At 37.2% G+C, this 26,826-nt stretch overlaps 1 protein-coding gene across 1 annotated transcript in view; it reads left to right on the top strand.

Moving 5' to 3' along the window:
* The first annotated feature begins 936 nt into the window (after positions 1-936).
* The window catches only part of LOC128864374 (synaptotagmin-1), a 53,604-nt gene continuing 27,714 nt past the window's right edge, over positions 937-26,826 (top strand). Inside the window, exon 1 of the mRNA XM_054104000.1 lies at positions 937-1,251. The gene's annotated coding sequence lies outside the window, so the exon portion shown is untranslated. The remainder of the gene's footprint in view (positions 1,252-26,826) is intronic.

Raw genomic sequence — 26,826 nt, 5'->3', positions numbered from 1 at the left:
CGAAAAATTTGGCGATTATGAACTAGGAGAGCTGACCTTAAGTAAAATGGGAAAGAAAACCAAGAAAGAAAAAGAAGAAGCATTTATACTTAAATGAAGTTAAACGAACCCTTCAGGATTTTGTGTGTTCAAGAATTAAAAACAATCTCAAAAATTTGGGTACGCAGTTTTATAGCCCACTAAATATTGGATTTTGGAAGATATTTGTCCTATTTTTGTACCGCCCACATGCAAGAGTTTGTATGAAATTTAATTTTAATAACGGTGTAGTGAATTAAGTCGTGATTTTTTTCATTTTATGGGAAAATCCATAATTCCTTAAAATAAAAACAACAAAAATATTTAACAAAAAAAAAAAGATATACTTCTTTATAACTTTTTCCTGCACTACGATTATTTTGAACGCAGCTGTATATGTATTTTTTCTTACATAAATGAACCCTTCGTGGTTTCGGGTGCCCATCTTTGCGCAAATTTCTAAACGAATTCGAAAAATCTTCGCTAAAGTTGCAAACTTCTGCGTATGCAAATTTATAGCCAACTCAATATTTGCAAGTCTAAAGTGGGTTACAATTTGCTGTGATTTTTGACGATTTCTTTTGTTGTTTTTTCCATATAAAAAAAAAGTCAAGCATTCCTTACGTCAACTTGTGTGTAAAAGCATAAAATTAAGTTAGCTTTCATTTGAATTCATAAGCTTTAACGCTTCTGCAGACGAGTTATGTTAACAGTAAGCTGCTATTAGCATTCTGTAAGCCGCATTTCATGCTAAACACCAGAGCACTCGACTACAACTACGTGTATATCTAACAGTTGCGCAAAACAAAGTGAAAGTGCTGTATACCAAAAACAAACACAACAGAAAAGACGAAGAAGGAAATTAGCAAATACCAAAAATCAAATCAGTCAAAGTACTACCTCGCCGTTGCATACAACGCTAAACTCAATACCAGACGCTAGACAAATACAAAAGTAAAGCCAACAAGTAAAACTGAGGATATTATTAACAAACAAAAACTAAATAAAATTAAATAAAAATTGCTGAATTAATTTTAAGCGAACACAAAACAAAGTCGTATTTTAAATTTTTTCATGTCTCTATATGCGTGCGTGTTTATATGTATGTGTCACCATGCAGGAGAAATAGAAATTTGAAGTGAGCAGAAAAAAGGAATTTAAGCAACGTCAACATATTGTAGCGGAAGTTTTGCGGAAGAAAAAAATACCTTGAAGGACATTTGTGTATTATCGGTGAGTGAATGGTTTCTCAAAATATTTAATGTAGTTAAATTTGTACGAAATATTTAGTAGGTATATTTTCTTTTGCATACAAATGATGGCGACGTTTTTCAATCATCACTCAACACAGTACACAACTGGCATTAAGTTGTGCAGTTGTTCACCTCTTTTTTTTATCAATTAATCGAACTTTTATCTGCTGTTATCTGCAAAAATATCTACTTTATTAATCACAAAACTCTGAATCAATTAATTTTTGCCCATATGCTTATGTCTACTAGACAACCCATTCATGCGAGTTTGTGAACTTATTTGTCAGCTGCCAGCCAGCGGAGATTACGAGAAAGGCAAGCATATAAAAGTGGAATTTGACATTTTTTTTTTTTTGCGTTATAGCAGCAACAGCGGGGTGGGTCTTTACTGCTTAATCTGTCAATCTGTTTGCATATCAAGCAGTTAAATTAACTCTTAGCTAACGCTCCTGATGCGGCACTTTAAAATGTCAACAGCTGCTGTGCTTCTTGCTGCCACTTTAAATCATTTCACATTTCAACATCAGCCACTTTTTGCTCATGTTTGTGTAGTATGGATGTACATATACATATGTGTGCATGCAAAGGGTGATCAATTTAGTTGCGTAGCGGATTTTAAATTGAAATAAATCAACGAAAACTCATTTCTGAAATTTATTTTGTAAAGAAATGTTGGCTTGCAACTACGTTGGGATTCGCCCATCCGTAAACACTAATTTTGAATGACTCGCTGGAGGACTTCGGTCGGCAAACCGTCAATAACTTTAGTAATGTTGGCTTCCAATGTCTTAGTAGAGCTTGTTTATTTACAAAGCATTTAGACTTCACATACCCCTACAAATAAAAGTCCAAAGGTGTGATATCACACGATGATGGTGGCTAAACCACTGGTCCGAGGCGAGAGATAAATTGCTCAACGAAACGACGACACAGTAAAGCCATTGTTTCACGGGCTGTATTGTAAGTAGCGCCGTCTTGTTGTAACCAAATGTTGTGGAGCTCACCGGCTTTAATTTCCGGTATTAAAACGTCGTTTATCATGATACGCTAGCGTTTGTCATTCACTGTTATATTGGCGCCAGCCTCGTCTTTGAAGAAATATGGGCCGATGATTCCTCCAGCCCATAAAACTCACCAAACGATTGTTTTTAGTGCATATAATAGCTGTTCTTGAATTTCTTCGGGTTGCTCTTCAGCCCAAATATGGCAGCTTTGCTTATTAACGTAGCCATTAAGCCAAACATGGGCTTCATTGTTGAACCCAATACATGGGTCTGAGCGTAAATTGAACACTTTTCACAGAGCATCGATTTTCGTTATAGAATTTTACGATTTGTAAACGTTGCTTAGGAGTAAATCTTTTCAATATGAAATATCAATGAACACTGAAAAAAAAAATGTATTTAGTTTAATAGTAGTCACGCGTGATCTGTCAAAAAACCCTATTGGAAAAAGTATCCCCAATCTGATCACCCTTTATATACACTTGTGGGCACATAATTTTGTCATATCATCTTTTTCAATATTCGCAATATTTTCTATGCTAATTTTTTTCGTATTTTTTTACAAAAATAAAATTTGTTTTATAATGGAGACCTGATGGAAACCTAATGGAAACTTTAAAGCAAAGTTCCAAACTTTACAAAGAATTTCCAAAAATTTAACAAAATGAAAAAATTAGATCAAAATTTTTAAATTTTACTCAGAATTTTTGGGCAAATTAAATAAATGAAAATAATATAAATAAAAAAAATTAATTTTAATTGAAAAAAATTAGACCAAGTTTTTAAATTTTAATCGAATTTTTTTCAAAAATTCAGAAATTAAAATAACATAAATTTGAAAACTTCAAAATGAAAATTTTCAAAGTTTAATCGGATTTTCGGAAAATATATAGTAAAAAAAATTGAAAAAATTAAAATTTTCAAATTTTAATCGGGGGTTTTTGAAAAACTTCTGGGTGCACAGTTTAATAATCCATTCAATTTTAGTCAGACAAAATATGGATTTGAAGTTGTTTTAAAATCACCTTGATTTTCGACAGTTTTTTTCCATACCATGTTGAGCATTTTCTTTCAAGTAAGGTACTTCCGAGCACGTCCTTTATATGGCAGAAAATTAGAAACTTTAGAAGAAAGGTTGGAACTATGACTCATAAGGCTTCTGTTATCTAATGAATTATATTTTTACAGCAAATCAAGGAAAAAAACTCTGTCTTGAATTATAGTTGATACGAGTAGGTATTCTAAAAGACGCAGCGTGTCTTAATTATACGACCACGAGTGTATGCCATATGAAGAACTTAAACGCAACTCATTCACTCATTAGATATGCGAAAAAGTACACCTTTTGAATATTTAATACGCATATGATTAATGCATTCTTGGTTGCTTAGCACACACAGTCGAACGGTAGAGTTAGGCGAAAGGACAACCATCAATAAGTGTGTACCTGTGTGTATGTGTGTGTGCATGTAGATCGCATGTATGCGTCTGTATACTCACTTGTGTATTTGCTTTGGTTGTATAAATATTATATTTGCTAGCTGCTTGTTTATTTGAAAATATTGCAATGTCGGAGTTGCTTGTCTATCAAACGCTACACACACCTCCTGTGGCGAGAAATATAATATGCGCTACCAGCACCAGAATAAAAACAAATGTACTATAAGGTATATCCTCCTTCTTTACAGTTTTACACCAAGTCATCATTATCTTATTTTATTGTGCCACCATTTATGCTGCTGAGTGGCTATGTGTTGCTGTCTGTTTTTATTATCCTGCCAAAGAACTTTTCACTTTAGACGCATTGTTGAGCAAATAATGAGCCACACACAATGCCAGGGGGGGGGGGGGGGGGCACGCTCAACGAAGCTACTTATATTTACACTTCCTTTTCTATATCTACGTATATATGTACGTGTTCATGTATATCCATAAATTTGCGTTTATTGTTTTGAGTTTGTTATTCGCTCTGAAAAACATATCAGGTTGCAATTGGCTGGATGGGGGATCGCGCACAATTAAATGCCATTTCACGTCTTTGGCTAGCGTTAGTGGTTGGTGGAAAGAAGATCTAACAGCGCAGGTTTAAGTTTGTTTTTACGCCGCAGGAATGGCGCAATTGTTAAAGCAGCACCTTTTGGCTTGTAAGCGCAAAATCTTCAGCAACAACTTATGGTACGCTTGTGCGGCTACAGTTTTAATGAAAGTGAAAAGTTTTGTCATAGAATGTTTCTTATTTATATTTAGTTGCCGCAATTGTAAGACTTTTGTCCTTCGGCGATTTTTGTGTACACATTGTTGACAATTCTAAATTGCCAAGTTTTTGCGGAGGCGAAGACAAAACATTGTTATTTGGAAGTTTCCTCTTGTTTACACATTCGCGTGAGGTAAATTAATGGAGATGTTTTGTGGGGGTAATTGTTATTTCTACCGGTAACCGGTAATTAATAATTTCTCAAATGTTTTCTTGGGTTATTTGCTATTCCCTTTACATTCGTATTGCTGGCAGATGGAAGGTCGAAAGAAGGTTACTCATACGCCCAGGACATACACCTTTATCAAATAGTTCGGGAAACAATCGCGCAAAACAAGTGACGCTCTGAATCAAATGATTTTGTTCCTCCTTTGTTTTGCTAGGTGGCCACATTTGTGATTAATATTCCTAAGAAAAGTATACTGACAGTGCTTGACATTTGTAAAAGTTACGCAGTCTTGAGTAAATCTAGCTCTGCCACTACGAAAGTAAAAGAAAAGTTAGTCAATAACCGCAAATTAACCAATAGAGAGCTGGCAGAAGACATGAGCATTGTTTAGATCTGTTCAGGACATTGTAGCTAATGGTTTGGTTTGGCGCTATGTTACTGCAAAGTTGGTCCCAAAGGACCTGAATGTCACGCAAAAAAGGGGCCGGGTTGATATCGAATATCGCCAAATATATGACTTCCTTGTCTTAACTCGACACAAAGTTCATCAAACGCTTTATTACTAGAGCTACGACGTGGGCTTATGAATACTCGTAAGACACGCAATCCGGTAATCCAGGAACCTCGCGAATGAACTGGGCTTCGAATAAACCAAGACCAAAAAAAAACTAATAGGACTATGAATAAGTTCGTGCGGTTTTACAACAGATGGCGTAACTTGATTATTATTCCATCGATCCACATTTCCAAACATTCATTAGAGAGCTACTGTCGTAAGGCACAAACGTCAGTATAAGTTTTTTATTTGAAGCGTAAACAACAATATTTTTACCACACTTGAAAATGTCGAATTTCGTGCCAAATAATGTGTTTTTGCGGGGAATTCTTCTTCATTATTTTAATATGAAGAAAAAAGCAGCCGAAAGTCATCGTATCTTGGTGGAAGTTTATGGTGAGCATGCTCTATCTGAGCGAACGTGCCAGAAGTGGTTTGCACGCTTTAAAAGTGGTGATTTTGGCTTGGAAGACGAAGAACGCGAGGGTGCGCCGCCAAAGTTCATGGATACCGAATTGGAGGAATTGCTCGATCAAGATCCGGCTCAAACGCAAGAAGAGGTTGCAAAAACTTTGGGAGTTGATCAATCAACCATTTCCAAACGTTTAAAAGCCATGGGAATGATCCGAAAGGTAGGCCATTGGGTGCCGTATGAATTGAAGCCAAGAGACGTTGAACGCCGTTTTATGGCATGCGAACAACTGCTTCAACGGCACAAAAGAAAGGGTTTTTTGCATCGAATTGTGACTGGCGATGAAAAGTGGGTCCATTACGACAATCCAAAACGTCGGGCAACGTATGGATACCCTGGCCATGCTTCAACATCGACGTCGGCGCAGAATATTCATGGCCTGAAGGTTATGCTGTGTATCTGGTGGGACCAGCTGGGTGTTGTGTATTATGAGCTACTGAAACCGAATGAAACGATTACGGGGGATGTCTACCGACGACAATTGATGCGTTTGAGCCGAGCACTGCGAGAAAAACGGCCGCAATACGCCGATAGACACGACAAAGTTATTTTGCAACATGACAATGCTCGGCCACATGTTGCACAAGTGGTCAAAACATACTTAGAAACGCTCAAATGGGATGTCCTACCCCACCCGCTGTATAGTCCAGACCTTGCGCCATCCGATTACTATCTCTTCCGATCGATGCAACATGGCCTGGCTGACCAGCACTTCCGTAATTACGATGAAGTCAAAAAATGGATCGATTCGTGGATTGCGGCAAAACCGACCGAATTTTTCACAAAGGGAATCCGTGAATTGCCAGAAAGATGGGAAAAAGTAGTAGTAAGCGATGGACAATATTTTGAATATTAAATTTGTAACCATTTTACGTCAATAAAGTTTCAAATTTCGAAAAAAACCGCACGAACTTATTCATAGTCCTATTACTTTGTTTTCAGCTAAAAAAGAAAGCAATGTTCAAGTTTTTAATGGATTATAACGGTTTTGTATTCCAAGAATTTTTGTAAACCTCCAAAAGGTCAGATAATTAATAAGAACTATTTGGGCGTTTTGGGGCGTTTACGCGAAGCAATTCGCAAAGACGAAAGAGTTTGTGGGAAAACAGCTCGTGGATTTTGCACCATGACAACGCATAGTATCATCATTATCCGTGAATTTTGTATCATGAACGGAAGTAATACGGTCCAATAGCCATCGAGCTCTCCTGATATGGCCCTTTGAGAGTTTTTGTTGGTTTTTTATGTTTGATCGAGTCAAAAACCCACTACTGGGAACCACTTTGGCGTTTTAATAGGTACAAAGTACTGATACAAAGTAATGAAAAAATCGAAGACGGCTCCGCTGGCTATACCAAAAATAGAGCCCATAAATGTTTCGAGAGCTGGACCAAACGCTGGTATAAGTGCATTGTAATTGAGTTGAGTACTTTGAAGGCGATAAGATCACATTTGAGGAATGTAATTGGCTTTAGAATTTTCTAAGTATATTCTGGGAACCTTTTGATTGAGTTGGTATTCGTCTCATTCACTTAGAAGAAATTTGGCTTATCGCTTAACTATTTGCCTGTGAATAAATTTGTTATAAAATTATAGGAAAATGTATGAATAAATATATGAATCAGCACACGTAAGTGCAAATTTTTTCTAACCTAATTTGATATCAGCAGGTCTCTTTTGTATAATATTTGCACAAATCTTTACAAGTAATATGCATACATATCAATTTATATGTGTGATGAAGCCGGGAAAATTTAATTTGTGGTTTTGCTCAGTGAGATAACTCAGATTACATGTCGACTTTCTTTACCTAACGATTAGGCGAGTTTTATCTAACATACCTGCCATAGCTCCTCCAACACACACTCGGGTAGAGGCTCGACCTGAACACCTGTGAAAAGTGAGTGCGCACTACAATATTGGGGGGAGTGAAGGCTACTAATTAATTTATTTTTTATTAAGCAGAATATACAGTAAATTGATAATTTGGAATAAGAAACAAAAACAGTGATAAAATATCGGGATTCCTAATACGAATATTTATTTTAAACTTAAAAAAATATATAAATTTTTATGTCACTGTGTAACAAAAGAAAATTAAAAAGTTTCTGATAATGGCTTATGCTAAATGGAGCAAAAGAATAATATCTGTCATGCACTATTTTTAAGGATTTAGGGGGAATTTTTTTAGAGATATTCTTTTTTTTTAAATTCTCACAGCTGAGGTGCAAAATGAATTTAGCCATTTCGTGTTGAGTGCTACGCGGTTAAAATTTTTATTATAAAGGGTGGTTAAATTTCAAGGGCCGATGTTGAATGTGAACCACACCTAAACGTCAACGACGCCGTTGAACTTATTTCTTTGGGGTTATTTGAAAGAAAAAGTGTACGTCGATAAGCCAGCAACAACTCTGAAGTTAAAGGATGAGATAATTCGGCATATTAACGACATAGAACCTCAATTATGCCCCAGCGTAATCGAAAATTTGGACCATCGGTAGGAGGTGTGCCGCCGAGGCCGCGGCAGCCATTGGCCAATATTTTGTTCCATACGTATTTGAATCATAAAAATATTATCATAATAAAGATACATATCAATAATTTCCTACAAAAATTGTACTTTATTCAAAATCAACACGGGCCCTTGAAACTTAACCACCCTTTATATAGGTTGTCAAAAAAGTCTTGCGGTATTTCCGCAAGCTTGTCTTTGCAAGCGCGTAGTTCTAGTTGTATTCGTCGCATCGGTTCACGCTAGAGCTTTTTGGAAAGCTCTTTTCGCGTGCCAACACGTGTTTGATTAATTATTGTTTGCTTCTAGTCGTTCGTGAGTTATAGCGTCGAAAACATGGAGCAAAATAAAGAGAAAATACGGCATATTTTACAGTACTACTACGATAAAGGCAAAAATGCATCTCATGCTGCCAATAAAATTTGTGCAGTTTATGGACCCGATACAGTTTCCATTTCCACCGCACAACGATGGTTTCAACGTTTTCGTTCTGGTGCAGAGGTGATCGAAGATGCGCCACGGTCCGGAAGGCCTGTCGTCGAAAATTGCGATAAAATCGCTGAATTAATCGAAAGAGACCGGCATAGTAGCAGCCGTAGCATCGGCCAAGAGCTGGGCATGAGTCATCAAACCGTTATAAACCATTTGAAGAAGCTTGGATTCAAAACGAAGCTCGATGTATGGGTGCCACACGACTTGACGCAAAAAAACATTTTTGCCCGCATGGATGCATACGAATCGCTTCTGAATCGCAACAAAATCGACCCGTTTTTGAAGCGGATGGTGACTGGCGATGAAAAGTGGGTCACTTACGGCAACGTGAAGCGCAAACGGTCGTGGTCGAAAAGCGGTGAAGCTGCCCAGACGGTGGCCAAGCCTGGATTGACGGCCTGGAAGCACTCATACAGAAGAACAGAGGCCGAATTGTCTTCCATCAGGACAACGCCAGGCCACACACATCTTTGGTGACGTGCCAGAAGCTCCGGGAGCTCGGATGGGAGGTTCTTTTGCATCCACCGTATAGTCCGGATCTCGCACCAAGTGATTACCACCTATTACTGTCCATGGCGAACGAGCTTGGTAGTCGGAAGTTGTGCACAAGGGAGTCCTGTGAAAATTGGCTCTCCGAGTTTTTTGACAATAAGGAAGCGAGCTTCTATAAGAGAGGCATTATGAAGTTGGCATCTCTTTGGGAAGTCGTCATCGAACAAAACGGCGCATATTTGACTTGAATCGCATTATTATAACCAATTTTATGAACAATTGAAAATTCAATAAAAATACCGCAAGACTTTTTTGACAACCTATATAAACCTCCGACCATCGTGGCATATAAGACGGCGTCTGGATAGAAGTGGTTATCAACTTAACTGGCTAACTTTTCGAGAAAAACGCATTTAAAGTTTTTCATCGAAGTTGCACAGATTTCCTGAAACAATTTGCATGTAAAATAATCCACATACAATAAATTTCTTCCGTCATGAAAAAACTCATTAAAGGTACTTTTTTCTAACTTGTGTTCTTCTTCTTCTTTATTGACGTGATAACCGCTTAAGCGATTTTGGTCGAGTTTAATAAAGCGCATCTGTTATTTCTTTCTCGTAGGCGTGGCTTTGTTTCGTTTTTCATTGAGTGCATGGTTTTTAGGTGGCGGGTCGCAAACCTAGCACACAACCGAAAATCAAGGGGTGACTCGTCCCCTCACATTAGCTACCTCTCGAACAGATATTCGGAAGTTACCGAGAAGATACTTGGGCGAAGCCAGAATGTTGTGAGCTGCTTGGATCGCATGCAGAAAAATCCTCTACGCCACTCTCAAGTGAATGGCGGCAGGGACTTTCACCACTTGCATGAAATTCTACATATGGAACGATTATCCTGTTACACAATAGCAAAAAAAAAAAATTAAAAATTAAAACAGTTGCAAAATAAATTTAAAAAATCTCTCTGAAACTCAAAGAAAGGTTTTTATGACCCTAAGTTTTAGTAGTCCATCAAAAACTCAAAACCATGGCCGTTAACCAGTTTTGTCCAGATGTGGTTATTTATGAGTATGTGCTTTTCTACGAATAAATTTTGTTACATATTTTTTACAGTTATACCTCAAAATTTCATATTTCTCATATATCATAAGTTAGGTTAAAAAAAGTTTTTATATCATTGCTACTTATATAATTGAATATTTATTTAACTTTAAAAAAGTTATTAAACTGTCTGTGAATTTGACCATATCAGCAGGTAGTAGGAAAATAAAAGGTAGATTTAGAAAGAAAAATAATAATTAAACAATTAAGTATATTTCAAAAAATAATACCGGGACCAGTACGAGAAGAACAGGACCTCTATCGCATCAGACATATCAGCGAGATAGAAGAATTTCTACAAAGGAAAAACGTTGCGCGGTTTGCAAAATTGCAGCACATCCGATGGCTAAGACGCATTTATAGAATACTAGGTGAAGGAATACTTCTCAAAGTTCCAGATGTGCGCATGCTGGGTGAAAAGCGAAGAGGTTGGCCGCAGAAGCGATAGTTAGACGACCTTGAGGACGATCTAAGAAGCATAAGAGTGCAGTCTGTCTATCCACGTCTATGCACGAAGATTAATGGAGAAGAATTGTGGAGGAAGCTAAGGCTGACAACGAGCTGTAGTCCTATGAATAATAATGATAATTGTTTTAAAATTGGTTCAATAATTCACTTAGTTCTATTTAGCTTAACTTTTCTTATAATCTGGTCACTCTTTCGGCGAAAGCGATTATTGTTGGTGTTGGTGATTATTCGTGGGTTAATTGTGTGCTTCTTAGGTTGGGTTAGGTTGCAGCGGTTGTCCAATGTGGGAGCACTCAGGCTCATAGTCAATTGTGATGCCGCGTGGAGAACTTGCCCTTATCTCACCTAAAACCAGTTTTACAAATTTTTAGAAGATATCTGATTCCCACAGTACTGAGATCTTTTAATTCATCAAAAAATTGTATACCTAAGATGGTAAATCTATGTCTGGATAGAGCAGGGCAATGGCACAGGAGGTACGAGGTCGTCTCTTTAATTTCTTCTTCATTACATTTCTTCGCTTTATTCACATTTTTTTCCCTTGTTTGTTCTTTTTCATCTCCTTCGAGCACTCAAATCTCTCTGCCGCAACTGCAGTGCTGCCTAGTTTGGGATATAAAAAAAGCACTAAAATGAGCATTTAAAAAAAAGAGAACACCAAATTTTTATTGAATTACTTTTTATAAGCTTTTTATGCGTGACAAATTGCCTTTACTGTGAGCATTTTTTTCAATAAATCTGTTACGGTTATGTACCACAGACTGTATTGAAAAAAACAGAGCTTTAAAAATCCATCTTTGAATGGTATTTGAAATTTATGTTAACCCTGCGTAACCAATGTTAGTCGTTTCGACTACTACTGTTTAGTTTTTTGATCGTGGATTTTTTACCTCACTAGTTTTCGTCTCACCATTTCATATTAAAGTAGCTGGCTTAGTTGTGAAGCTGACCATAGATAATAAACTGACGTCAGCACTTTAAGTAAACAGGTATATTAGTGTTTGTAAAAGTAGCGTAGTCGAATCGACGAACATTTGGTTTATAGTTTTTTTTTCAGTACTGAAAGAAATGGCTACGTCCAGCTTGCCGATATAGAAATCGAAAGAATATTGAATTTGTCTGACGATGGTGAACATTTTAGTGATGGTGAAGATTTTAGTGCTTCCGAAAGCGAGCAAAGTTCCTCAGATAATGACGAATCAGATAATTTAGAAGAAACCAGTGATAATTTAGATGGAAGAATCGAGATAATATTGTATGATAAAGCTAAATAAAAGGAATTGCATGTCAAAAATATATACATTTGGACAACAAGTAAAGGAAATCATCATAGAGCAGTTGGTCGTATAGTGCATCAAGCTAGAGGTCCAACATGTCTTAAACAAGGCTGAAATTCCTCAGGAAATGAAAGTAAAAATTGGAAGGAAAACAGGCACAGCAATATTTTGTTATGATAACGAACTGACACTGCTATCGTATATGGCGAAACCTAAGAAGATAGTGTATGTGCTGTCGTCTTGTGATGAAGAGGGTACAATGAATCCCTCCAGTGGCAAACCAAGTTTAGTGAAGTTTTATAACGAAACAAAAGGGGGCGTCGACACACTCGACCAGATGTGCAGCGTTATGTCTTGCTCACGAACCACAAAGAGATGGCCTATGTGTATATTCTATACTAAATATTGCTTTTGTCAACAGTTATGTGATCTATGCTTATAATATGGTAAATGAGAACAAAAAACCCCTATCGCGTCGTAATTTTATGAAGAATCTTCACAATTCGCTGGTGACACCGCATATGAAAGCGCGCTTGAAGCAACCCAATCTGCAGTCAACCATACGTGGGAACATCCAAGATATTTTAGCAGGATCAATTGAAAATATAATACCTCGGAACTCAACTCAATAACAAACCAATAAAAGAAAAATGTGTGCCTTCTGGCCTTATCAGAAACACCGCATGACGAAGACACGTGCTCATTGTGTAAAAAAAGTATATGCGGTGAGCACAAAATTGATTTGTGCACCTTCTGTTCAAAACACTAACTTTTTATTTTGTTCTTTGCTTTTTTAATATACAAGTATTGTTAACTTTTTAATAGTAGAAAGCTTTTTATGTTGACCTCTTTTTTATAATAGTAATATAACTAAATGAGATATTACATGAGACTCGTTGAATAAGAGCACTAATAAATTTGTCTAAAAATAAAAACCAAACTTGAAAGGCTTTGTTTTTTTTTACTTGTATTTACAATCTAAAATTTTCATAATGTTCTTTTTCAATAGGTTTTGGAGTATCTGGTGTGCTCCTGGATTTTTGGAAGCAGTTTTTAGATCATGTTAGTCGATGTGACTAACATTAGAAAAAATGTATTAAAAATATGATGGGTTATGCAGGGTTAAGTGGATTTCTTTACAAAAGGCCGAAAAACACTTTTGCGCTATATTTGAGGTTATGAAGAATATAAAGTTAGGTCGGCTACATCCAATTTGAAAAAGTAGAGAGATTTCACAGAAAACTAAAATAAGTGTATTCAACGCATGCGTAAAATCCACACTCTTATATTGCAGTGAAACGTGGCTGGTGTCGAAAAGTATTAGGCAGAAATTAGAAATAAATGCCTTTGGATTATTTATAAAGTTTTTTGGCCTAACACTACCCAAAACGCGGACTAGTGGCAGATCATCAAGCAAGAACCAATCAAAAATTTCATGAATGGCTATGGATCGCACATACCCTTAGAAAGGACAGGGAAAATATAAGCAGAAAGGGCGTTGGAAATGAACCCTCAAGGACACAGACGACCCCCACGAAATACGTGGAGGGGTTCTAACCTTTGTGATTAAATAAAAAGATACAAGGTGAAGTCTCAAATAAACAAGACTGGCGTCACTGACTTCCAGTGAAAGCTTGGTGATATTCGGTTCAGTGGCAGCGAAATTATTGCGTCTAAGGTGTCAGTATGTTTGTGTGATCGGTACAAAAATGAGTTGCGAAGAAAGAGTTAATTTCAAATTTTGTTTCAAAATCGGTAAAACGTTTACCGAAACATTTGAATTGATGAAAAAAGTTTATGGCGATGATTGTTTATCTCGAGCTAGAGTTTTTATGTGGTTTACACGTTTCAGCGATGGTTATGAGGACATAAATGGCAAAGAACATACGGGCCGTCCAAAATCAGTAATCATCGAAAACTCCATCAAAATTGTTAATTAATTTAACAAAAATGAACCGAAATGAAATTCGTTGAAATTCATGGAATCAGAGTTGAAGATCTCTAGAATATCGATTTAGCGAATTTTAATAGATCATTTGGGCACAAGTTAATTGAGGACCAAAAATTGCTCACAATTCAGCATTCGAAAGACCTCGTTAAAGAGGCGAGAAAAGACGAGTACTAAATGTTAAAGAGGGCTGAGAGAAGAAGATCCAATATTCTAACAAAAGAGAAAAAAATGAGATTTGCACCTTTAAAGTAACAAATTTAATAAAAGTCAATAAATTTTCAAAATCACTGAAATCTTCTCAGCGTAAGCTTTAAATGCAAAAGTGGTATTTTTTGGCATTTTTGCTATATGATAAACATTTTTTTTAATTCACAATTTTGGTAGCTTTAAATTAAAAAAATAAGCACACATTACTCTTAAAAATGTTCGCATTTTTGGTATGAAAAACCACTGAATTTATTTCGAAGAGCAAAGGGTTGACAGCACTGCACAACTGACTCTGACGACGCGCAATCCCGCTTCTATCACTCTTGAATTACATCTTCTTCTTCTTAATTGGCGCGATAACCGCTTAAGCGATCTTGGCTTAGTTTAACAAAGGGCGTCAGTCGTTTCTTGCTCGTACAACCGGCGACAGTTGGACATACCAAATGAAACCTTTTCCAACTGATTTTTCTGATGCAGTGGGGGCTTGCTAACGAAATTTATTTTATAAATTGAATTATATCTACAAACTAGAAAAAAATACCTTGTTTTTGCTCTACTACTACTATCTGGCCCATGAGCCTTGTATAGAGTGCGTATTTAGAAAACAGCCGAAAGTTTTCCTTATTTGTTTAACAAAATTTAATTTTATTGTACAGTGCAATTGAAACATTCTACTTCATTACGAAAACTTTGTTCTTCCAAGAAATGTCCATTCAATTAAAAATTAATGAGTTTCGCTTATCCAGCATAAATAAAAAATGAGCGAAGTACAAATTTGGCAATAAATTTTAGATGAGACTAGTAGTCAATAGGAACACCTCTGACTTTGGTAATTAAAAATTGGGTTGCATGCTGTTAAACTGCATGCACCATTTAACAGCAAAGGCAGTGAATTGCGAACATAACCAGAACGAGAATAGAAGAGGAAATTCATTTAACAATAAGACAAGGCACAGGCAGGCGCAGGCGCAGGCGACAATTGTAAATATATATGACTATAAATGATGAATTACAATGACTGTAGTTCCGGCTACTGGCAGCCAACGAACCGAAAAAGCATTCATGCACACACACATGTACGTATTTTCGCAAACACAAGCTGTGTATAAACGGAGGAAATGAGCAGTGAATTCAGCGGATAAACGCAGTTTACTTGCGGCGCGTATGAAAGCGAGCTTGTCGTATGGAACGAAAATGAGTGGATAAATTGAAATGAAATTAAAACAGAGAATAATCGAAGATTTTTATAGATTTTAATATTGTCCGCAAACTACTAAGAAGGAGCTCAGAGTGTTTAATACTTGTAATTAAAAATGTTTATGCTTTGAAGTCAGTTTATCGGCCATGGTTTACTTACGGTTTTAGTATCCGTAATGTAATATTATACAGGTACATACCATTTTGCTTGGAAAATAATGTGATAATAGCTCAGTTGCTATAAAACAGCTATTAAGAGCTTTTATCCGCTGCTGATGAGCAAAACTAAAAATTAATATTAGATGAAGTAAAATGCCAATGTTTGATGTTAGTTGCCATTAATGAGGTACATCGTACGTTGCAATGAGCGATATATACACACTTGGCCAAAATTATTAGGCACCCCACTAACATATAAATAATTTCAAATGGAGCTGCAAAAGTGACCGCTGCTTTCTGCAAATGTGTTACTGGTGTATTTAACCTTTGATTACAACAAAGCTCAGTTGGAGCGTAAAGTCTAACAATTTGCATTTTGAAAGGTCTACTTAAAATATTTTAGCACTTTAAATTAAACAGTCAATTTGTGATTAATCTTTAGTACAGTGGATATACTGGGTTGCCCATATTCGACGGACCCATTTGTTTTTTTTTTTAAATCAAAGAAAACCCCAATTTTTTTAATGTTGACGATAATAATCGGGTTATTTGGTTCAAGTAGATTTCTTGACATCACTTTTTGAATATAATATCTCTCAAATGGCCGCCTTGAGCCTGTACGGCGTATTGTGCCCGTTTTGTAGCATTTTCCATAGTTTTAGCTAACATTTCGGCTGGAATAGCGGCTATTTCCTCACGGATGTTGTTCTTGAGCTCCTTTGTTTTTAAATATCCCCACAAAAAGTAGTCAGGTGGCGTTGAATCGGGCGAACGCGGTGGCCAGTCAAAATCGCCATTTTTCGACATCAAACGACGAGGAAAGAATTTCTTCAAAAAATCGATTGTGGTGCGAGCTGTGTGTGGTGGAGCGCCGTCTTGTTGAAACCAGAACTGCCTCATACGCTTTCGATGAATAATTGGCATCACAAAAGTGGTTATCATATCGCGATAACGCTCCTGACTGACGGTAACAGCTTGACCATCTTCATTTTCGAAGAAAAACGGCCCAATAATCGTTTTAGCACTAACGCCGCACCAAACAGTGACTTTTCCGTCGTAAAGAGATACCTCTTGATTTTCGTGAGGACTTTCAGTGGCGTATATACTGCAATTTTGCTTGTTTACCGTCCCAATCAATAAGAAATGAGCCTCATCGGACATGATGATTTTGTTCTTCTTCTTTTGACTCCTTTTGTTGAATGTAAATTTCAACAATTTGGGAGCGTTCGCGTGGCGTGTACTGTTCCATGGTAAAAATCTGCGTGGACTGACGCTTCCAACACGGTATGTCATTAAGCGATCAGACGTCTCTGTCAAAAGATACAAGTTTGCCAGATAGGTCCGTCGAATATGGGCAACCCTGTAGATTAGGCCGGGTCGATTTGTGGGGAGGCAAAAAAATCGCCCATTGCTCTGTGAAAATCATATTCTAGGGATCAAAATAAGAAACTTTGCCGAAGGAACCATACCTCTAAAACGAATTCTGATGTCTACCAATTTGGGTCGTTTTAGTTTCTTTTCTCATGTAAAGGCCAAAAATGATGATATTTTGAAAAGATTGTATGGGGAATCCCCCAGGGGAGTTCCAGGGATGGTGCCACTGCCATGGGTGGATCGGCAGTCCAAAGTTAGTGGGGGTCGGTCATACATTTGGACTCGATTGGAGCACTCTAAATGGGTCAAAGTGGGATTTTTCGTTCGACCCAAATTGGGGGACATCAGAATTCGTTTTAGAGGTATGGTTCCTTCGGCAAAGTTTCTTATTTTGATCCCTAGAATACGATTTTCACAGAGCAATAAGCGATTTTTAAATCGACCCGGCCTACTGTAGATAATTACTTTTTCATTGAAATGCCTCAAAAAAGTGAACTTTGTTACGACAAAAGAGTGAAAATCCCAATTTTAAGTGAGGAAGGGAAGTCTCAGGTTCAGATTGCCAATTTGGTGGAATACTCGCGGCGCGTAGTCGAATGTGCTATTAAGTGACTTACGAATACAAAATACCACCATAATAAATCATAAAGAGGAAGAAAATCTCTCACTAGTGGATGGGAAGACCGAAACCTTTCTGGTCACCTGGAACCAGTGATTCGCAGTGGACGAAGCTACATAAAGGTGGCCTTTGATGCCTCCACTACAACATCTACATAGGCCTCGTCCATTTGCTCCCTTTCAAGGAGCGTTAGGGTGTTACCACAGGTCGTACCCGGGCATGTCAGGAGGCACCTCCTCAACTACGCGGACGAGATTCAGGACAAAACGGACCGACAATTACTGGATCGGACAGTATACAAACAGACAATGAACGACATTCATCGGGAGATCCTTACCACCTTCTTAAGCTCTCGAAACCCAAATGCCGTCATCGGAGTCCAACCACCACCCATTGTAGATGAAGAGCTCCAACTTTCCCGAGGTTCCCACGTAACCTTGGCCCAATTACGTTCTGGATACTGTAGCAGGTTAAACGTCTACCTATCCAGAATCGACCATGACATACTAAACATATGTCCCCGAACGACACTAACTACCTTTTCACATGCCCATCAAATCCACTCATCTAACACCCTTCTCCCTCTGGACGCAACTTGTCGAAACAGCAAGTTTCCTGGACCTACAGTTAGATGAGCTTGACGAAGGTGACCGGTGACTACACTACACTGACAGGGCAAAGTTATTGCTATAACAACAACAACAAGACGAAAACTTATAGGCGAGTCTCCCAAGGACCGTGAAAAGTCCTCTTATGTCTTTGCAGCTGCCCTGTCGGAAGAAATTCGAAGGCCGGTTTGTACTCGAATAGCTAGAAGAAGGATGCTTTAAAGGATGCAAAGCCCGAAAGAAGCCGAGGTTTTCAGAAAAAGATCGGAAAAAGCGTTTAGAATGGGTTCTCCGATCCCAACATTTTACGGAGGAACATTGATCTAATGTTCTGTGGTCTGATGAATCGAGCTTTGGCGAAGGCTAAGCCTACACCATTTTAAAATATCAATAACCATAGGGTCTTATCCATAATTAAGATACGCACTAATTCCTCTTATTTGTACTGATTTATTAAAAAAAGATTATTGCTCCATTTTTTCTAATTCAGTTATGAATGGGGTGCCATGTATACCTCGCTGATATCTCTGCGTAAAGTTTGGGCTATCCAAAATAATCATCTGCGCTTGATGACCAGTTTGACTGAAATTCGTTGGTCGTTCGTTGGTTAAGCAGCTCCGGATTTCAAATTTCGCGAGGCTACTATATTAGATTTTCAAAATTTTTCTCTAGCAGGCAACCCAGATGAGCGGCCATATAGCAACACCGATTTTATATTAAAACGAAAAATTCGTAGCTTAGTTTTTACTGATATGGAATTGAAAACCCATTTGTTGTATATCTGCAAAAACGCAGCACGAACTTTGCTGACACGGCTCGCGATTGCTTCAATCGTTGCGCCTTCTGGTGTTATTTTATTTCCGAGGTAGCACAATTCCATCTTACAGCGAATCTCTTTCCATACATAGTAAAACGGAGGGTCTCGTTTTGCGTACAATTTGAAATGAATTCCGTCTTGCGAACGTTTTTTAAGGTCAGCTCCGTTTGCGAACAGCACAGACCTGGTCCAAATTTGTAGGCAGAGCTGACCTTTTGACGGACAAAAGCGCTATGTCAACTGCTAAGCTCTTCTAAATATTTGCTTATTTACCCTGTGTTCGGCACAGTATCGAGGACTATAAGAAAGCAGGAGTATAAAAACACATCAAAATACCCAATTCTCAATATCAAAGAAGGTGCACAAAGTAATATTATTAAAATTCTAGGTGGTTTCGATTTTGAGTGCCAGGTACTTTAAGGGTGAATTAACTAATTTTTGGTATGAATAAAATGCAAGGGAATGCAGAAACTCACACTCTATGCAATGTAAAGGGTGATTTTTTTAAAGCTATAGGAAAGTTTTTCAAAAAAGTTTCAAAAAACTTTCAGAAAACTGCATGCAATTTTTATTTAAATCGATAGTACAGTCCATATAATTTAATGTTTGAAGATTATTTCATGCAAATGTTGTTCCACTTAGTACAATTTTGGCATACTCTTTCCAATGTTTTGGCCGGTATCTCACATATAAATGCTTTAATGTTGTCTTCCAATGCGTTAATTGAAGCAGGCTTGTCTGAATAGACATGAGGTTTAACATAGCCCCACAAAAAATAATCTAAAGGCGTTATATCGCACGATCTGGGTGGCCAATTGACAGGTCTCGAACGTGAAATAAAATGTCCAACGAACTCGCCTCTCAACAAGTCCATTGTTACGCGTGCTGTGTGACATGTGGCACCGTCTTGCTCTAACCACATGTCATGCATGCCAAGCCTTTGCATTTTGGAAATTGCAATTCTTCTGGCTGATCTTCATTCCAAAATCGACCATTCTGTTTATTTACGTACCCATTGATCCAAAAATGAGCTTCGTCGCTGAACACAATTTTTCGATAAAAAGTGGATCTTCGGCCAACTTTCCAAGAACCCATTCACCAAAAATTCTGCATTGCGGTAGGTCGTTCGGCTTCACTTCTTGCAAAAGCTGTATTTTGAAAGGCTTCACACCTAAATCCTTTCGCAAAATTTTCCACGTTGTTGAGCAACAGAGGCCCAATTGCTGCGAACGGCGACGAATCGATAATTGATGGTCATCATTAACACTGGCCGATACAGCTACGATATTTTCTTCAGTTCGCACTCTACGTAAGCGGTGGTTTGATGTCCAATAATGTAAATTTGGTTTTAAATTTAGTCACAATAGCTCGAATAGCCGCTTCAGTGGGTCGATTAAACTGAGCAGAAAATGGAAGAAGCACGCGATAAACTTTCCTAACAGAACACGCATTTTTATAATAAAATTCAATGATTCGCAAGCGTTGTTCGTTTGTAAGACGATTCATGGTTAAATTATAGACCAGACTGAAGATGTTTGACAGTGAAACAAAACACGAAACGTGCGTCAGCTGTTTAAACGAATTCTTTGAAAAGATAATAGCTAAAAAATAACACTTTATATATCTGATAGACTTCCGATACCTTCTAAAACTGAGTAGGTTAACTTATTTTTATAAAAATTTTGCTGAGCCAATAGCTCGATATGATACTAGAAGGTAATGCGTTTATGTATTCCACCAGCTACTCGTAATGCAATCGCACCTGTGGGTTCCTACAAATAGTCAAATGGATACATTCAAATACCTCTGCACTAGTGCTGCAAACAATCGATCACGACATGTATATTAGCTTTGAACGCCTTGAAGGACACCGCTATCCATTGCATGCCCTCCCCTTATTAACTATTACTACTTAGCTATAAAATTGCAATCAAAAACTTTCCTTACAATGTCTAAGATGGGAGATGTTCTGCGCAGTTTAACAATGAATTTTAAATATCCGTTGGGAAAAAAGTAAGCAAATTGGTCATGAAGCTAAGCAAATTGCCCCAGGTGACATCAAAGTAATCAAAGTAGTTGCTAGTGAGAATTCTTGCTTAGGTAACGAAAGATGTGTGGGTGAGTCACGAAGTACTGCCTTTTGGTTGCACACGAAACGTGCACGTGATTTCATATGCCACAACGAAGCCGATATGTCTTCACCTAAAGGCATAGGAAATTAATTTTATTTGGAACTTAGAACAAAATAAAGCACATTTCCATGCACACGCAACGAGACACTAAGGCAAGACATTTGTATGTATTTGTATACCGTCATTTCTTTGTTTCCGCTGTCCCTTTTAACGAACCACGCATGGCTGTGCAAATAAAGTTGGGGTTTTTATTATTGCTGGTAAATGAAGGCGTAATACACTTTACTACAATAATACTCGTATATTGCACACACACACGCATATTCATGTGCATGTATATAAATAAAGTGCGTTTCATAATCATAGCACAGGAAAATAGTGATAAGTTTTGAGAAATTTTTTTAAATTTAATATTCATAATTTTTTTTTTTAGAAAATATAGTTCATTTTACAACAAAAACCATATTAATCCAAGCTTCGAACTTTATGAAAATTAGACAAAAAAATTTAAAATTCTTATGCAAATTTTAAACTTATCGATTTGAATTTTTAGAAAAGTTCCAAATATGCAGTTTTATAGCTCATTGAATTTTGGTATAATGAAATGAAAGTTTGAACTGGCTCTAAAATCGTGTTGATTTCTGACAATTTTTTTTTTTGCTGACTGTATTTGACATTTTCTCCATATAACGAATGCTGAATATTTTTTTTATTGAAAAAGAAAATGTGCAACACTTCAGCAAACTCTTTGGAAAATAGTCACCAATAAATTACTGTTTATTATTATTAGAAGGCCATTACGCACTGCGACCAGAGCTGATCTATTGTGAAAGGCCTATTTTGTAACCCTAGAGTTTTAGGCTTTTTAGAAATTTTAGCACAGTTTTGGGTTTGCTATAAAAATATAATAGACCCACGTCAGCATGGTTTTATCTGTGGACGCTCCATAATTACCAATCTCGTGGTATATTCACAATACTGCGTCTCTGCACTTTTGAGTAGGTGTCAAGCCGACACTATATCCACAGACTTTTCTAAAGCCTTTGATACTGTTTCGCTCAGTATCCTATTGCGGAAACTTGACTCCTTAGGTTTTCATTAAATTTTCATGTCATAGCTAAGATCTTATCTTTCCAAAAGGAAATCTTTTGTAGAAATCGAGTAGACTAAATCCTACACTTTTATAGTCCCTCGGGTGTCCCACAATGGAGTATTCTTGGCCTCATTTTATTTTCACTTTTTATTAATGACATTGGTGTCTGTTTTAATCACTGTAAGCCTTTACTCTATATTAGCCTTAATCCCATGTCGATGGTCGTTGGTGTCCGGCCCATTTTTTAAGAAACTACTGCACGGTGCACGCTTCATACTATTTGCTTATGATAAAATATTATTAAAATAAAATTTTTGAAAAATTGTCTTCGGATATGTTTAGTTAGGGCTAAGAAGATGTCTTATGAATTTTTTCTAATTTTCTGTTGGCATTATATAGTAGAAGTATGCACCGACCCATCGATATGGGATTAAGGTGTCAAATGGAACGGCATGGGATTTGGGTTAGTGAAGACTTTTGCCAATCAGATGCTTGTTTAGTATAGCAAGATTTAAACAACTTTGTCGCCTGAAGTGCCCAAAATAGGGTTTCTTTTAATATAAAGAAATATTTTCATGACACCTTTTCAAGCATTTTGAATCTTATTCCTTTCTTTTATATCTTTTTAAAATTAAAGAGTTTTCTGATCTATACGTGACAGTTGATTCCGATGCGCTATGCGAAGGATTTTAAAGGCCCCTATGCTATAAAAACTGTATATAAGTAACTAAAGGGTTTTTCAATAAGGGCGGGTGGATGTTGAAATGGAATGTCGTGGCGTTTGCTGTGTGCCACGTAGCGCCGTCCTGCTGGAACCACATGTCGTCTAGGTCCATATGGTTCAATATGGGTCATAAGAAATTGGAAGGGCCACCACGTCTACCGAAAAATGGGCGCAATGCGCGCAACGTTTGCGTTAATGAACACTCATTTTGATCATAAAGTTTTATCATTTGAACGGGCATAAACAACTGAATAAACAAAAGATTTGACAGATTTCACCAAAACAAAATGGCTGTCACAGGGCGCCAAATTCGACCCGCGCCAATTGAAAACCCCTATAGTTCGGTCTTATCTCCAATGTACAATTTTGAATTATAATCCAATGTATGCCTCTCAATCAAATAAAATCGAAAGAGTACAACGAAATTTTATCCAATTCGCTTTACAAACTCATTCATTTCTTTGATCTACTACAACCCTGCAGTGCTCGGTGGATCCTAATAAATCTGGGGTCCCTTGCTAATAGTTCTTGATGTTTGCTTTCAATGTTATTTGTAATTCTGTTGATTGTCCCGAAGTTCTTGAACAGTTTGGCTTCAATGCTTCTCACAAATCTTTACGGTTTTAATATACCCTTAACGTCAAAGCAGTCAAATTAAACTATTAAGATTTTCTTCCTATTACGACGGCTCTTACTGAGTTAAATGTATCTACAGACAACTCGACCTCGAGTTTGCTATGTCAAGATTTCTTTTCCATGCGAGAATCGCATTCCACTGTTCACAATCGCTCTCTTGGAGCAATTAATTTTAAGCAGATATATGTTTCAAGTCTCTAACACTATTGTAATTACATTCTTAAATAAAATGAGAATGAAAAGATTGAAAGAGAAAAGAAAAATTTGGCTTCGTTTGGAAAAACAACTGCCGCGCTTTGTAGTTAGGGCGGTCATTGCGCTAATCAAGAAGAAGAGGAAGAAATGTTGCCCAGTGATCGAACTTCAAGCAACTAAAACTATAAAGAAAATATAATATTAAAATTTTAAGTAGAATTTAGAATTAGAAATAGGAAATACAATTTTCTTATTTTCAACTTCAAAAACTGGGATGGAAAATTTTGGGTGCTCTGCATTTTAAAATTTTTGACCCTGAAAGTTTTACCATCTTGGGCACAAATGACATATCAAGTTTGTAAGCAAGGTGTAATGCTCACCTATTCGCATATTTCCATATTTTACTATTATCAGTACCCTAAGATTGAAGTATTATCATATATTAGCCGTTTCAATGTCCAGTATCTTAGCTTAAGAAATCTCGAAGGCAAAATAACCGCATGGGAGTTGTCATACCACATTTTTTAATACCCACCGCGTGCTACTAACACTAGAGTGGTGATAATAGGAGTTGAAGTAGAACTATTTTTTACTCGTATGTCTTCATTGAGACATATTCAATGAAGTACAAATTGCATCTGGTCGGTCCTACCTTTTGCTGAGTGAAAGTTCGTCTATGTTTCAAAAGGCTTATCTGACAGTTTTTTGTTTAGTGATGTTAAGTGTATGTAAATAGAGTGTAAATAAAGTGTAAGTAGAGAACATTTTACATCTACTTCAGTATTACTACGACCAAGGTGAAAAATTGGAACAGACATCCAAAACAATTTCTGCCATTTATGAACTCAATACAGTATCGAATGCGTCAGCAGCGATTGCAAAGCTGCAGTCAAAGAAGCAAAAGCCAAAAAATTACTGCTTAACAGAGCAAGTACAATTCTCATAAGTCGAATGCAAAAGCAGCTTAAATTTGTGGTATTTTGGTAGGTAAGTGGAAGTAGCAGTAGGTCTGTAAACCAACTCACTTAGATCATTCCCGTTCCATTGCAGTTTACCAGCTATTCCTCGTCAAACTATTTTGCTGTAAGTGCAAACCAATTGATCTATGCTTCTAAGAAGTTACTGCTGCTTACACTTCTGCTTCTCACTTCAGTCGTAGTCGAAGCAAAAGCAAAAAATGGTAGCTGAAAGACTGCGAAGTACTTCGTCAGTAGACGTCTTCAATAGTTGATGCAAGCAGTCAAAACATTTAGGACAGAAAACAAAATTGCCACAAAACGATGAATGAATTTGTTCACGCATGACCCTAAATTAGATAGAAGGGTTGGTGGAGGAGTATTCTGCAAAGAGCTCTCCATCAGACTCAAGTTCAGACTGCTAGACTATTGCAGTGTATTCCAAGCAGAGGTAGCGGCAATTCAAGAAGGAATGGATTGACTCCTCATTTGTGTAACAGCTGTCGCGGAGGTTAATATCTACTCCGACAGCCAGGCGGCAATCGGGGCCTTGGGTTCAATGATGGTGTAGTCGAAATTGCTTGGGGAATGCCTGACTTCATTTTCGAATGCATCCGAATTCTTGAATGTAAAGCTTATCTGGGTACCTGGACATAGTGGGATCGCAAGAAACTGTGAAACAGATAAGCTGGCTAGACCGGGGACCTGCGAAGTAATTACCCCGAAAAATGAGAGTATTGGGATTCCGTTGACTATCAGCGTCTGCTCCTGGAGAGGTGGGCTTCGCATCAACTCAGCTGGGCAAATACACAAACTTGTAAGTTCACGAAATCTTTCTGGACACTAGTGGATCGGAAGCGCTCGAGAAATCTCCTGCGGTTTATGAAATCTCTGCTCTCGGATTTCATGGATGCTACAGGGCATTGGCCACGTGGTGTACATGCTGTGAGACTCCGCACAACTTCGAGTCCTTTTTTTTTTGGCAGTTGCATGGAGAATGGGGTGGAATCATCTAAGCACTGTCTCTTTAACTGATCTCTTATCTCTTGCCACGCTTGCTGCTATAACAGGCATGGATATTAAAAACCTGATGAATTTCATCAGCAGTACGAAGAGGCTAATACCACCATAAATCAGTCATCGTTAGGTTGTCTTCAACAAATACTCATCCCCTTCTCCGCTTTCCTTTTCACAAAGGAAGAATTTTGATTTTCATCCCAGTGTGGCCTGTCATGCATGAGTTTAAGCAGCGACAAAATCAATAAAATTCGGAAGTTTTTACAAGCTGTGCATCACGAAAGTGATGGATCTCCTCTGCTAGTATGGACGTCGAAGATGAAGCACTCTCTAGCTGGTCAATTGTCGAAAATTTCGATAAGATAATGGAAATTGTGAAGGCGGAGCACTTTTCCATTCCATATTCCATTACCCAAGTCGAAATTCATTTAAGGGGTCAGTCTACTTTGGAGACTCGAAAAAAAGGCTATATTCGTGATTTTTTTTTTTTAAAAACTATAAATGATAGTAATATAAAATTTGTTTGATTTATTAAATAAAGTCTTAAAATTCAGAAATAAATTTTTTTTTATTCAATTTTATAGTATTTTTAGTAAAAAAATAGCAGTGAAGCCTAACGTCTCAAACATGGGTTGGTGAGGCAGCTCCATCAGAACTCAAGAACGGCTTGTCTGAAACAAAAAAATCAAAATGTTTCAGATTCAGTAAGATACTGGCTACAAAATGACCCTCGGATATTAGGTTTTAATGAAGACAAAAAAAATGGCTGATAAAAATGGAAAATTTTTGATAGAACGGTTTTTTTTTCGCATATTTAAAAAAAATATATAGTAAAAATTTAAAATTTCAAAACCCCCGAGCGTCAATTTGGTGCAAATTATGTCTAGAATAGGTGATCCAAATTTTATGAAAATCGGTTGATTAGTTTTTGAGATACAGTGGAGCTAGATTTTGAAAACGTTGTTTTCAGAAAAACGCGTTTAAAGTTCATCGATGCACGCTATACGCGCAGGTAGACGAAATAAGGTACTGATGTTCAGGTAAAAAAAAAATAGTTAGAGTGCTCGGATTTTC

This window comes from Anastrepha ludens, chromosome 5 (genome assembly GCF_028408465.1).
Source record: "Anastrepha ludens isolate Willacy chromosome 5, idAnaLude1.1, whole genome shotgun sequence".
In the NCBI taxonomy this organism is placed as follows: domain Eukaryota; kingdom Metazoa; phylum Arthropoda; class Insecta; order Diptera; family Tephritidae; genus Anastrepha; species Anastrepha ludens.
The sequence above is the reverse complement of the archived record's forward strand: the minus strand, read 5'-3'. Positions and strand labels throughout refer to the sequence as shown.